At 35.0% G+C, this 14,827-nt stretch overlaps 1 protein-coding gene across 1 annotated transcript in view; it reads left to right on the forward strand.

Moving 5' to 3' along the window:
* Positions 1 to 14,827, forward strand: part of LOC138156879 (contactin-associated protein-like 2) — a 2,167,135-nt gene that overhangs the window by 336,158 nt on the left and 1,816,150 nt on the right. The gene's annotated exons all lie outside the window — the stretch shown is intronic.

Consider the following 14,827-nt stretch of genomic DNA (forward strand, 5'->3'; position numbering starts at 1 on the left):
GTCTTATTTTTTTTCCTCCAAGGCTGAACAAGTCCAGTTACTCTACTCCCCAATCACTTGGTTCCAATTGTCTGACTATTATGGTCATTCTATTACTGACTTGCTTCAGCTAGTCAATGTAACTTCTAAACTGTGCTCCAACCCCTAATCCTACCTGAGCTTCTGGGGGTAATCAAGAGCAACTGTTGAAATAAATTGAATTAGGTCAAGTAGAGGGGAAAATCTAGATATTTGACTTAAGACTTCTGTGAATGTCTTATCTATGTAATATTCAAGTACAATTTTAGAATACTGTGACCTCACCTTGTAGGAGTCCAAAGAAGTTTTTCTTGGTTCAGGGAGTATTTAAAATATCTATTATTTATTCATTTATCTTTCTATCTATCTGTTTGTCTATCTGCTGTAACTTTTACATTTCTTTTTACTGGATGAAAAGACCTTTGAAGTATTCCAGATAAGTCTAGATTATCAGTGATCAAAGGGTGATACTGCTTTGGGTGAGGTCAAATGACCATTGATGATCTTTTTCACTCTTAATTTTTATTATCCAATGTCCTTCAACAATGCCATTGATTATAGATGATTCTATTAGGCAAATTTGTAGGACTTTCAGAATGAATGTAAAATGAATGTAAAAAGGCTTAAAATTAACATTATATTTTCCCCCCATTTTATGGAACATTTTATTTCTAAATTCCAATATGTAAAAGGCGTTGGGATCTTTCCCTTTAACTGGAATGTTTTATAGAAATATTTTAAAGCAAGATTTTTCTTTCATTTTTTTTTTGTTGTTGTCAGCAGAAACCTTTAACTGTCAGTGTTTTAAAGTGAAATGCCTTCAGGCTGGACAGAGCTTTAGATCTTCAAAAGCTTACATGAAGAATATTGTCATATTGTGTAGGTTGATATGAACTAGAGATAAGTAAATAGAACTCCAGGAAAAAAAGATTATTTTGTGGTAAACAGTGTGTGTGTGTGTGTGTGTGTGTGTGTGTGTGTGTGTGTATAAGGATATCAGATGCAGTATAAAGAAATTATTTTTTTTTAATGAGATAGGAGTAAATATAGAAAAAGACTAAAATCACTCCAGGCAGTGGAGCAAAAAGAACATCATTCTCTTTGGTGCTTTTTTCTGGTAGATTGACACCCTAGACTAGGTGCTAAAATGTGGCTAGAATCCTACCTTAGTTCGCCAACTGTTATTCTCTACTTTTTTTTTTGACTAAGTAATTTTGCTAGGTTTTCTTTTATAATTTAAAAGCATATTTTATAATCATTATTTTTAGAATATGAATAGGCAATGGAATGTTTGGATAGATGACACCTTATTGTTACTTTTATAAAAGTCATTTTTAAAATGAGCCAGACTTTTGCCATGACCTAAATTACCCAACCCTGTGCTAGTCTGGAACTTTGGGAGCAGCTACCGACTTGATCCAAACTCTGACCTCTCACCTGTACTTTTAAAAAAGCCTTCTAATTGGATTATCTATCTCAAACAGCTGCCAAATAGATTTTCCCAAAGAACAGATGTGTCCATTACCCTTCTCGATCACTTAGTAAACACTGGTATCCTTTCATCTGTAGAGTCAAACATACATGCATAATATGCATACATACATATATCCACATATGTGTTTATATGTGTGTATGTATAAGTGTTTATGTATGTGATCTTTTGTTGTTGTTGTTATTTTAGACCTCTTCAGAACCTGACTCCTCCATTTCTTTCTGGTCCCTAGAAAACATTCCCTTCTATACACTCTATTGTTCAGACATAGTGACTTACTTGTTCCTCCTCACAAATAGTACTCTATCTCTCCTCTCTGCCTTTTCAATAGCTGTTCATCATCTCTATATGGAATGTTCTCCTTTTTCTAAGGCATAGTAGTACTGACTTCTTTTAATACTGAGAACACAAACACATATTCAATCGGTAGTTCCTGGTTCTTTGATGATCTCTTGCATCTCAAAATAGATTATTTTAAAGCACCATACAAAGTGAGTAAGAAGGAGGAAAAGTTAAGGTAGCAAAGGTGTACTGGGGATAACATTCATCTACATTGTAGGCTGTGGAAGCTTCATAATTATAGACTTTACCTATGGATATATACCTTCTGTCTAGGCTGGATTGTTCTTTTCACTCTACTCTTATTTTTGGTAACCCTAAATTTCCAAAAACAGGACTGCCACATAGTTTGACTCATATACTGTAAAGATACTAAAAGTAACAAAGTTTGAGGGATATACTAATGCCCCTTCCTCACCCTCCTATTTACCACTCTATCTATCTCTCAAGTCTCCACCACTATACTTCTTTTAACACCTAAAAGTCACTTATAATAAAAACATGTTTAGATCTTAAATGCAACCATTTTTGTAGTGATAAAACAAAAAAAAATCACTATAACCTACTTATAAAGTAAATGAACACATAATAAAATATATTACAAGTCATGTATAACTTGGGTTACATTTTCCCTAAAATGACCTCAGTATTTGTGTGAGAGAATGAATACATATTTAAAGCAAATTGGCAGTGGGGAGGTGGAGCCAAGTTTGCAGTGTAAAGGCAAAGACTTACCTATAAATTTTAAAATAACACCTCAAACCAAATTCTATAGTGGCCAAACCTTCAAAGATCAGGTTGTAAAGCCAAGCACTAGCAGCTCTCCATAGGACTGCTTCTGTGAATAGCTTTAACATTCTGATCACATAGTATAGTGAACTCTATTCAGCAATAAACCAAGGGAAAACATTCACAGAAACCAAAGTACAGTATTCATAATGATATAGCATTAACAACTTATCACAAAAGTGGCTTCATAGTTTTAAACAAAACATATCATTCAGTAAGCCCTTAACTCAATCATCCTTAAGGGATACAAGGTACAAAATACAAAGTTCTCCCACCTCTAGGCCATAGTAAATCATGATCTTCTCAGTCAGCACTAAATACCCAAGGAGAGGTCTTTTCATCTTGACTTGATGCTGGCTCCCAGATTCCATGTTTCTTCTTCCATGGGTCCAGCTCTTGCCTGAATTTATCCAATTGTCACCTGGATGCACAGGCAGGCAGCTCTCAGCTCCTTGTCCAGCTCCTCATTCAGTTCCTCATCCAACTCCCATTCCACATTGAAACTCACAGTGTCCAATCCACCTCAAGTTCTTTGCTATTTCTGTTTCTGGGAAGACAAAGCTTAACAGAGCTAACAGAATGTTGTTTTTAACATTCACACACATTGCCGGCACCACGATCAATTCCTTATCTGTCAGTGAATCAACACTGACCCCCACACAAGGTCTGAGAAGTCACACAGACCCACAAACAAGGTCTGAGAACTCAACACAAATTGTCAGTATAGTCCCACGACCTCTGAAACTCTCCTCCAGGACTTCTATAAACAGACAACAAAAATATCCTCTTTCAGGGCTTCCAGTATGGTCCCAGGGCTTCTGTACATAGTATTACAAACACAAATAAATGCAGACAGAACAGACCAAGAGAGTGCCATCCATCAAAATGTTCCATTCTCAGTTTTGCTCTCTCCCAGCTTTTGCTTATACTTTTATATGGTAACTAGCTCCTCCCTGTTCCCCCCACCCCCACCTCTTGCATCCTTCCTGTTCCTGTCTTTGGCAAGCCCCTCCCACTGTGGTTTTCATAAGTTCTGTTTCTTAACAAAGACTTGATATAATCATGGGCAAGGTTCAACTGAAACAAGGTGCTAAGTACTTGTTTCCTTGCCATTACACAGGTTGAAACAGGTTTCAAGCCCAGGACAATTTAGAACTTCAAGACAAAAGAAAGTAGGAAAAATCTATCTAAGTGAAGTGGTGGTTAGGCTTGTGAGTCCAGTGCAGACTGCAATGAATGGTGATGACCCTAGTATCAGGCCTTGGAGGCAAGGTATCAGTAACCTCTGCATTTACGAACTCAACCCACAGATAAGAAGCGGGTCAAACAACTGGTCAGGGTACTCTTTGCTGGCAGTGAATGTAAGACTGTTGCATTTTCTTTATGTAGTTGTTTGTCATAGACTGAGAGCAAAAGGAGCATCAGCTCATTAATGCTTCTGGTCCCAGCAGAGTAGAGACCCTGGTCACACTTTTAGGATAGAAAAGAGTGCTTCTGGTTGTTCACAGAACAGAACACAGGGCAAGAAAGATGTGACTACATATCTTTTTAGATCAAACCACCTTGGAAGACATGAAAACCTATAGATTTCCAAATCTAGCTCTGAAAACAGAAGCAAGAAAGGCCTGAAGTTTAGGATAACGTCCCCCTCAAACTCGCGAAAAGAAGCCAAATTTAACATAGTTTTAAGTAAAGAAATAGACGAGACAAAAATCAGCTAACAACAAAAGAAGATCTAGACCATAGAAAGTTACTATAACAATAGAGATCAATTCACAAACCTGGAAAAAGACAATGAAGTAAAAAAAGAAAAATTACATGTATAGCTTCAAAGAAAATTATAAACTGGCCAGTGGCACCAAAAAGATTCCTGAAAGAACTCAAATATGATTTTAAAGAAAAGAAAAGGAGAAGAAAAATGGAAAAAGAAATGTTATACAAGAAAAAATATGAAGAGTCAAAGCTTGGTAAAGGAGACATAACAAATGCTGGAGAAAATAACAGCTTAAAATTAGAATTGGACAAATGGAAAAGGAGGAACAAAAGTTTACTAAAGAAAATAATTCACTAAAAACTAGAACTGGTCAATTTGGAAGTAATGACTCCATGTAACATCATGAAAAAAACAAAACAAAGGTAAGAAACATAGAAGAAAATGTGAAATATCTCATTGGAAAGACAACTGACCTTGAAAAGATATTGAAGAGAGATAGTTGTTTTTTTTTGTTTTTTTTTTTTAAGGACATTGTCTAAATTTATTTGAGGAACCTGAGCCTATATGTTAATTTGCATGGTTGGAGTTTCTAATGGAATGGCAAGAATAAATTAGAACTCACCACTCAAAAGGCCAAAGGTTCCTGATAATCTGTTTTTTCAAACCTTTCTTTTTTTGTAGTTTGTTTAATTTTTTTTAATTTTTTACTTTACATCATTCATTTCCACAAGATTCTGAGTTACAAATATTTCCCCATTTTTCCCCTACCCACCACCTCCCAAAAAATAATCCGACTGAATATCCCCTACCCCAATCTGCTCTCTCCTATATCTTCCCCCATATCTCTCCAACTTTCTAGTAAGGCATGGTGGATCTCTATGCCCCAGTGCCTGTATATCTTCCTTCCCAGTTACATGGGAATAATTAAAATAATTATATGTTATTAAAATAATAGTTAAGATAATAATAATAAAAATATATAATTTTTAAACATTTATTTTAAACCTTTGAATTCCAGATTCTTTCCCTACCTCCCTCATCACCTACCCTTACTGGGAATATAAGTAATTCAGTATAGGTTGTACATGTGTAGCTATGCAAAACATTTCTATAGTGGATATATTGTGAAAGACTGACTATATTTCCCCACCATCCCATCCCACACCTCGGTTGTTCTGTTCTCTACTTTGATCCTGTCCCTTTTCAAAAGTGGGTGCTTCCAACTTTGCTCCCCCCCAGCTGTCCTCCCTTCCATCATGCCCCCTCTCGTCCCCTTCCCCCATACTCTCCTGTAGGGTGAGATACCCTATGTAGTGTATATGTAATTCCCTGCCTAAGCCAAATTCATTGACAATAAGGTTGACTCATTTCCTTTTGCCTTCCTGTTCTTCCCCTCCATTGTAACAGTTTTCCCTTACCCCTTCTATATGAGATATTTTACCCCAATCTATCTCTCCCCTTCCCCTCTCATTATATTCCTCTCTCATATCTTAATTTGACCTTTTAAGTATCATCCCTTCCTATTCAACTGGTCCTTTACCCTCTGTCTATGTATACCTGTACACACACACACACACACACACACATATACGCACTCACTTATGTATTCATATGCCCTTATACCCTTCTATATAGACATATATGTGTATACATATATGTATATATGTATATATATATGGGTGTACATATATTTATTTCTATTCCCTTCAACTATTCTCATACTTACAAAAGTTTCATAAGTTACAATTATTATTTTTCCATGTAGGAATGTAAGTAGTTCAACTTTGATAAGCTCTTTATAATTTCTTTTCCTGTTTACCTTCTCATGCTTCTCTTGCTTCTTGTATTTAAATGTCAAATTTTATACTCAACTCTGGTTTTTTCATCAAGAATGCTTGAAAGTCCTCTATTCTACTGAATGACCATATTTTCCCCTGAAACATGATACTAAGTTTTGCTGGATAGGTGATTCTTGGTTTTAATCCTAGCTCCTTTGACCTCCAAAATATATATTCCAAGTCCTTTGATCCCTCAGTGTAGAAGCTGCCAGATCCTGTGTTATCCTGATTGTGTTTCTACAGTATTCAAATTGTTTCTTCCTGACTGCTTGTATTATTTTCTACTTGATATAGGAACTCTGGAACCTGGCTATATTATTCCTAGGAGTGTTCTTTTTGGACTCTTTTTCAGGAGGTGATCAGTGAATTCTTTCAATGTCTATTTTGCTTTCAGTTTTCAAACATCAGGGCATTTTTCCTTGAGAATTTCTTGGAGGATGATTTCTAGATTCTTTTTTGATCATAGCTTTCAGGTAGTCCAAGAAATTTTAAATTATCTCTGCTTGCTGGATCCATTTCCCAGGTCAGTTTTTTTTAATGAGATATTTCACAATTCCTTCTATTTTTCTTTTCATTTGTTTGGATCTGTTTAATAGTATCTTGATTTCTCATAAAGTCACTTGCTTCCATTTGCTCCAATCCAACTCTGAAGGAATGATTCTATTCAGTGAGGTTTTGAGATTCTTTTTCCATCTGGCAAATTTGGCTTTTTAAGGCATTCTTCTCCTCATTGCCTTTTTAGGCAATCTTTTGTCTTTTGAGTTACTCTCTTTTTTAAGGTTTTATTTTCTTTTGTCAGGTTGTTGACTCTAATTTTATAATTTCTTTGCATCATTCTCATTTCTCTTCCCAATTTTTTCCTCCACTTCTCTTATTTGGTTTTCAAAATCCTTATTAAGCTATTCTATGGAATTTAAGCAGTTTATTCTTTTCTTGGAAGTTTCTGGTGTGGGAGTTCTGATTTTGCTGTCTTCCTCCTGTTCCATGCCATGATCCTTTTTGTCCCCAGAAAAGGAATACAGAGTCGGACCACTGTGCTTACCTTGGTTTCCTTGTTTGCTCATGTTGACACTCAATTACTTGACTTTTGAGTTTTTTGTCACAGTATAACTCTGCTACCAGAGAGGGGAGCTTTGTCCCAATCACTGGGGTTTTCACAGCTGCTGGAGGTATTAGTTTGCTGCCTTCTCTGAAGCCTCCACACATTCTGGCAGATGGTTCATGCACCCCAGGACCTCCACCCCAGACCACAATCCAGATCCATATAGTTTAAAGCAAGAGCAATTACCCCTCAGACTGGTTGCTTGGTTCCCCTACAATCAACTGACCAGGAGCTCTGGAGCAGCCATGTGGCTGCAACTGTATGGCTGCAGTTGATTAGCTGCTTCTCCCTCCATGGTGTAAAGGCCTGACTACACTCCCAAACTCTGGGTTCACAAAGTCCATACTACACTGACCTCTCACTTTGTTCTTAGCATTATGGGCTGATAATTCTGGAAACTGCAATGGCCTCTGGTGATCTGAAGTCCCTCTAGCCCGCAGCTGGTTGTGGCTGCCCTGAGGCTAAAACCTTCAGATTGAGCAGGGCTGGCCTTGGCTCCCAACAAGCTGCACTGGCCACTTCCTGCCAGTCTGCTGGGCTGTCCTCCGCAGGTGGTTAGCTTCTGTTGTTATTTTGTGGGTTCTGTAGAACCAAAGTTTGTTCAGAATTACCTTTTATATGAATTGGAGGAAGTGAAAGCAGGAGCCCCGCGGAAGTCCTGTTTCTACTCTGCCATCTTGACTCTGAAGACAGATAGTTTAAGTGATATTGGACTTCCTGAAAGTCATAATCCAAAAAAGAGTGTAGACATCACATTAAATGAAAGTATAAAACTGTGCTGTTATCCTAAAACCAGACAGTAAAATAGAAACTGAAATAGCTATGATAGATCTCTGGAGAAAATTTAATGAGAATAGAAAAGTGAAAGGAATATACATTTTATCAGTGGTACATGGCACCTATACAGAAATTGGCCATGTATTAGGGCTTTAAAAACCTCACAACCAATTGCAGGCAAGCAGAAATAATAAATGCATTATTTTTTCATCACAATGAAGTAAAAATTGTATTCAGTAAATGAGTTTGTAAGCATAGATTTAATTGGAAATTAAATAATCCTAAAGGATGCGTGGTACTTGAAGTGTGACCTTGGCCAAGTCACTTAACCCCAATTGCCTTGCCTTCCACTCTCCAAAATCAAAACAATAGGTGGGTCTAAGAACAAATCATAGAAACAATAAAAAATTTAATTAAATAAAATGAAAACAATGAGATAATATATCAGAATTTATGTCATGTAGTCAAAGTAGTACTTGGGGAGAATTTATATCTTTAAACACAACAATAAAAAAGAAAGATCATATCAGTGAAGTGGGTATGCAACTTAAAGAAAAGAAAAATTACAAGTTAAAAATCCAAAATTAAATACGAAATTTGAAATCCTGAAAATCAAAGAGGAGATTAATAAAACTGAGGGTAAAAAAAATCATTGAACTAATAGATTAAACTAAGAACTAAAATTTGAAAACATCCAATAATATTAATAAACCATTTGTTAATTTGATAGAAAAGAGAAAGGACTGCCAAATTAGCCATATCATTCATGAAAAAGCCAATTTACTATTGAAGTGTATTAATAGGCAGTTTGCAGAAGAAGAAATCAAAGCTAACTATAGCAATATGAAAAAATTCTGTAAATCCTTACTGATTGGAGAAATTAAAATTAAAACAATTCTGAGGTACCACCTCATACTTCATAATGGAAATGACAAATGTTGGAAGGGATGTGGGAAAATTACCAAAGTAATTCATGAGTTGTGGAATTGTGTACTGATCCATCCATTTTGGAGAGCAATTTGGAACTATGCCCAAAAGGCTCTAAAATTGTGCATATCCTTTGAATCATCAACAGCACTACTAGGTCTATATTGCAAAGAGACCAAAGAAGAAGTAAGTGGATTTATGCATACAAAATATTTATACTAGTTATTTAGGTGGTGTCAAAGAATTGGAAACTGAGCAGGTGCTCATCAATTTTAGGTTGAACAAGTTGTGGTATATATGATTGTGATGGAATACTATTGTGCCATAAAAAATGAGAAGCAGATTTTTCAGGAAACCCTGGAAAGACATATATGAACTGATGCATAGTGAAGTGAGCAGAACCAAGAGGACATTTTAAACAGTAACAGCAGTATGGTGTGATGATCTACTGTGAATGACTTGGTTATTCTTAGCAATACAATTCCCCAAGAGAATTCCAAAGGTTTTATGAAAAAAGTATGATAACCTCTAGAGAAAGAACAGACAAGGTCTAAATACAAACCATTTTTTGGCAGGGTGTCCATTTTCTTTTGGTTTTACAACATGACTAATATGGAAATATGTTTTATATGACTGCACATACATATATCAAATTGCTTGCTATCTCAGGGAACAAGGAAGGAAAAGAGGAAAGGGGATAATTTGGAACTTAACATTTAAAAAAAAGTTAAAAACTATTATATATAATTGGAAAAAAATATTAAGGAAATAAAGGCAATTTACTGGAAAATATGTGAAGAAAGAAAACCTAAGTTCTGGGTGGCAATTAACAACCCTAGACTGCAGGCTTTGATGTCATTGGTCCTTTCAGGAACATTTTCCCTACGGGAAACCCTTCTTTTATAAATGTTCATTTGCTGGTCTTCACAGCTCTCTGTCTCAACACATCCTTTTCACTTTACATTTTTTTTTATAGCAATCAGGGTTATGTAACTTGCCCAAGGTTACACAGCCAGTTATTTTGTGTGGGTGTTAAGTACCTGGGGCCAGAACGGATCCTGGGTCCTCTTGACTCTGGGGCCAGGCATCTTACTTGCTGTGCCACCTAGCTGCCCCCACTTTACATTTTTTTAAGCTTAAAGAAAGCCACTAAGAACATTTAGAAAGTATTACATCTTAATGTGGACAGCAGGTCCACTTAAGTCCAAGAAATGTATACCTCATAATGCTCGGTACCATACATGAAACCAGTCATCACTTTGCTCACCATGTTCTTGCATTGTTTAATTTAGACATCATAGCAAACAGCTCAGCTTAACACTTCATGGACAAGGCTTTGCCATCTTTGCCATCCAAAAGCACAGTGTATTTCTAAAATCCTTTACCTCTCATAAGTTGAAAAGCCAATAGTTGAAATTACTGTCTCTCAAGCTAACCAGGAGGTATTGCACAAAGTTTTTCTGACTCGACTATGCCTATTCTTCTACCAGCTTCATTTCAATGTTTCATTTTCCTTTCCATTTCTTTCATGTGTTTTAAATCCCTTACCACAATGACTTTAGTGTCTTTTTCATGTATCTTACACAATTTTCAGTAGCTTAAATTGGAACCTCTTTGCTCTCAGTGATTATAATATATAAAAGGTATCACCACTCTAAATTTCATCTATGATATCAATAATCAATTTTAAAAATCACATGCTAATTTGCTACTATTTATGATAGCCATTTTTATGCTTTGCCCCCTTAAATAACAAAGCAATTGTATTCAGTTGCGTGAAGGTGTCCTGATGTAATACAAATCTAAAGCATTTAATTAATGTCTGCTATGTTTCAGGAACTATGTTAATCATTGAGCATACGATGAAAGGGAAAAGAAAGACAGTTTCTTCCCTCAAAGGACTAATAACCTAGTAGGGAAGAAAACATCTGAACAAAGAAACTGTATATAGGCTAAATAGGAAGTATTCGACAGAGGTGAGGTACTAGTATTAAGACAGTCGGGAAAGGTTTCCTATAGAAGATAGCATTTAAACTGGGACTTGAAGGAAGCCAGGAAACAGAGATAAGGAAGAAGAGCATTCCAGGCATGAAGGACAGCTAATGAAAATGTTTATCACTGAGAGATAAAGTATTTTGTACTAGGAACAGTAAGGATGACTTTATTATGAAAGGCTTTGAATGTCAAGTGGAGGATTTATATTATGATCCTAGAGGTGACAGAGAGCTGTTGGAGTTTATTGACTAGTACCATGATTCAGCATCTCATTTTGTTTCTTTAAGCTGTATGTCAGTGCTCAGATTTTTCTTGCTTAATAAATAAAAATTAGTTGCTTTCTTTAAGCCATCAACCTGCTTTGAAATAAACATTGAATCATCTTACATTTTTCACATAATGATTTAAGTCTTTTTATTTATGCCACAGTTCATTTTCTATCCAATTATGCTCATTTTTTTCCTTAAAGATATTTTTCTTCATACACATATTATCAATTTTTATTAAACTGTCTCCATTTCCCTACTTTATTCATAAAATACATTACATTCTTTAACATTGGATTTAAATATCCTTGCTTACACAAAATGGCTTTTTCTATCCCATTCAATGCTAAATTTCTCCATTTTAAAAGGCTATTTTAATACAGTACCTTACAATAATAATGCCAAACTCAAATACAAATGGGAACACTGAAATACATATTGACTTTGAAAACCACATATTACCATTATCTCTATGGTAGAGTATTTTAATTATTTTAAATATATCCCAATTGTATTTTATTCAGTATGATTTTTTTATGCACTTTTGCTCAAAGGTATCTCTCTACTACTTTTTTGGGTAAGGCTTTCCAATTATATCTCATGATCTAGAAATATAAGAAACATTAAAGGTAATCAAGTTTCATTTTACAGATGAGAAGACTGAAGAACAGTAAATTTAATTGACTTGTGGAAAGTCTCATACCTAGTATGTATCAGAGGCAAGTTCCAAACCCAGCCCTTCTTGAAAAATCCAAGACCTTCATACTAGCCAGTAAACCATGCTGCTGGTAACTTTTAAAGTATGTATCTGATTTAAGATGTTTAACAGGACATCATCAGCCATGAACACATTAGGTGGATTTTTAAAAATCAATTAAGTCACATTATTTTTTCTGACTTCTAAATTTTATTGAATTGCTTTTTGAATTTTTTAAAAGAGGCTCCTCTTATTCAGATATATAAATTTTGCAAGATGCCAACAAGTGGCTAACAGAAGATTTTTTTTCTAACAAAAATGTTTAATCAAGCAGGAGTTGGGAAACCAGAATTATTCAAAAGAGAAAAAAATCAGAATTTAGCAATTTAGAGCCCATCTTGGATTGAGAAGGATTATTAGGACTTCTTTGCTAGTCCTGAGAGACAGCTCGTTTTTTTTTTTTTTCATTCACTAATTTTTCTGTCTGGTCAAAGGATACTTGGTATTTTCAAAGGCTGCATCATTTCCTTCACCTACTTCTTGCCCTTATGAACAATTTCTTCTTCAATATGAATGTAAGGGAGAATGACAAGATAATCACATAACTGAGGAACTATTAGCTAAGAGGAAAATAGAAAGCAATCTGGTGGCAGTCAAAGTTTCTCATGGGAGAACATAGGGTTACCAGTCAACAGAATTGTTGAAAGGATGTCATTGTTAAAATGCAATAAAATTCTAGAATCATGAACAAAACACGGGAGGAACCTGACTCCAAAAGAAATGTTGGAAGGACTTAAACTTAGAAAAGAATTTTGTGATCATGTCTGAGGATAAGAAGAGGCTTAGAGTAAGGTATAATGACAAGAGTTAAGAATTAAAATGTGTGTTTAATTTTAACAAGAATATAATTTTTTAAAAATTCTCTGTAAGACAATTTACTTATACTTTAGCTCCTTTACAGGAAATAAAATGTTCAGCCTTTTCTTTTATAAGATTTTGAGTTCTGAATTATTTTCTCTCTATTCCTCCTCTTCTGCAAATGATGGATAGTTTGATAAAGTTTATAATTCTGCTATCATGTAAAAAATATTTCTGTATTAGTCACAATTGTGAATAAAGAAACACATCAAAAGAAAATTTTAAAAATATACATGAGAAGGAATAAAGTGAAAAAAATATGCTACAATCTGCATTTTATCACTTCTTTATTTGAATGTGGATAGCATTTTCCTTCACCAGTCCATTATACTAGTCTTGGATCATTGTGCTGCTGAGAAGAGCTGAGTCATTCATATTTGATCATTGCACAATATTTCTGATACTGTGTACAATGTTTTCTTTGCTCATTTCTCTTTGTGTCAGTTCATATGTCTTTCCAGGTTTTTTTTCTGAAATACACTTGCTCATCATTTTTCATTGCATGATAGTATCCCATTCCATTGATATACCACAGTTTGTTGAGTCATTCCAAATCTGATGGACATCCCCTCAATTTCTAATATTATGCTATCATGAAAAGTGCAACTATAAATATTTTTTAACATGTAGGTCTTTGTCCCTCTTTTATCATCTTTTTGGGATACAGAATTATCAATAGTATTGCTGTATCACAGGATATGTATAGTTTGGTTGCCCTTTGGGAATATTTCCACATCAATCTCCAGAATGGTTGAATCAGTTCACGATTCTACCAATATTGCATTAGTGTCATAACTTTCTCCCATCCTCTCCAACATTTATCATTTTCCTTTTTCTGTCATATTAGCCAATCCAATAGGTGTGATGGTACTTCAGAGTTGTTTTAATTTTCATTTCTCTCATAAAAAGTAGTTTAGCACACTTCTTCATAAACCTACAGATAGCTTTGATCTCTTCCTCTGAAAACTGCCTCTTCATACTTTTTGAACATTTGTCAGTTGGGAAATCACTTGCATTCTTTTACATTTGACTCAGATCTGTATATATTTGAAAAATGAGGTCTTTATCGGAGTCACTTCCTGTAAAGATTGTTTCTTAGCTTTCTGCTTTCCTTCTAATCTTACTTGCATTTGGTTGTCTTGTACAAATTTTTAAAATTTAACATAATCAAAATTACCAATTTTATATTTTATAAAGCTCTCTGTCTCTTGTTTGGTTATGGATTCTTCTCCCAATAGATCTAAAAGTTAGACGTATTTTTTTTTTCTTTCTAATTTGCTTATGGTGCCTCCCTTTATGTGTAAAGCATGTAAAATGTCTATCATATCTGTTTTCTCTAATATTCTATTTACCTTCATAGTTTCTTTTTTCTTTTTGTTTTGGTTGGGTTTATTGCATTCTGAGAGAGGACAGTTGAGGTACCCCATTAGTATAGTTAGATGTTTATTTCTTCCAGTAACTCATTTAACTTCTCCTTTGAGAATTTGAATGTTATACCACTCGGTGCATATATGCTTAGTCAAGATATTGCTTCATTGTGTATGGCATCTTTTAGCAAGAGGTAGTTTCTTCCTTATCTCTTTCAGTTATACCTATCTTTGCTTTTACTTTGTCTGAGATCAGGATTACTACCCCTGCTTTGTTTTTACTTCAGCTGAAGCATAATAGTTTCTGTTCCAACCTTTTACCTTTATTCTATGTATGTCTCTCTGCTTCAAGTATGTTTCTTGAAAACAACAAAAGATTTTGGTTTTTGGTTTTTGATCCACTCTGCTATTTGCTTTTGTTTTATGGGTTACAGTTAATAACTGTGTATTTCCCCAATTCTATTCTTCCTCCTGTTTGTTTTCTCTCTCCATTCACCCTTTCCCTTCTCATCAGTGTTTTGCTTCTATCTACCACCTCCCCTGATCTGCCCCCCATCTGACAGTACCCACAATGCCTTATTGATCTTC

This window comes from Petaurus breviceps, unplaced genomic scaffold, assembly GCF_028583685.1.
Source record: "Petaurus breviceps papuanus isolate PSGF00001 unplaced genomic scaffold, PetGlider_PUasm1.0 110, whole genome shotgun sequence".
NCBI lineage: Eukaryota > Metazoa > Chordata > Mammalia > Diprotodontia > Petauridae > Petaurus > Petaurus breviceps.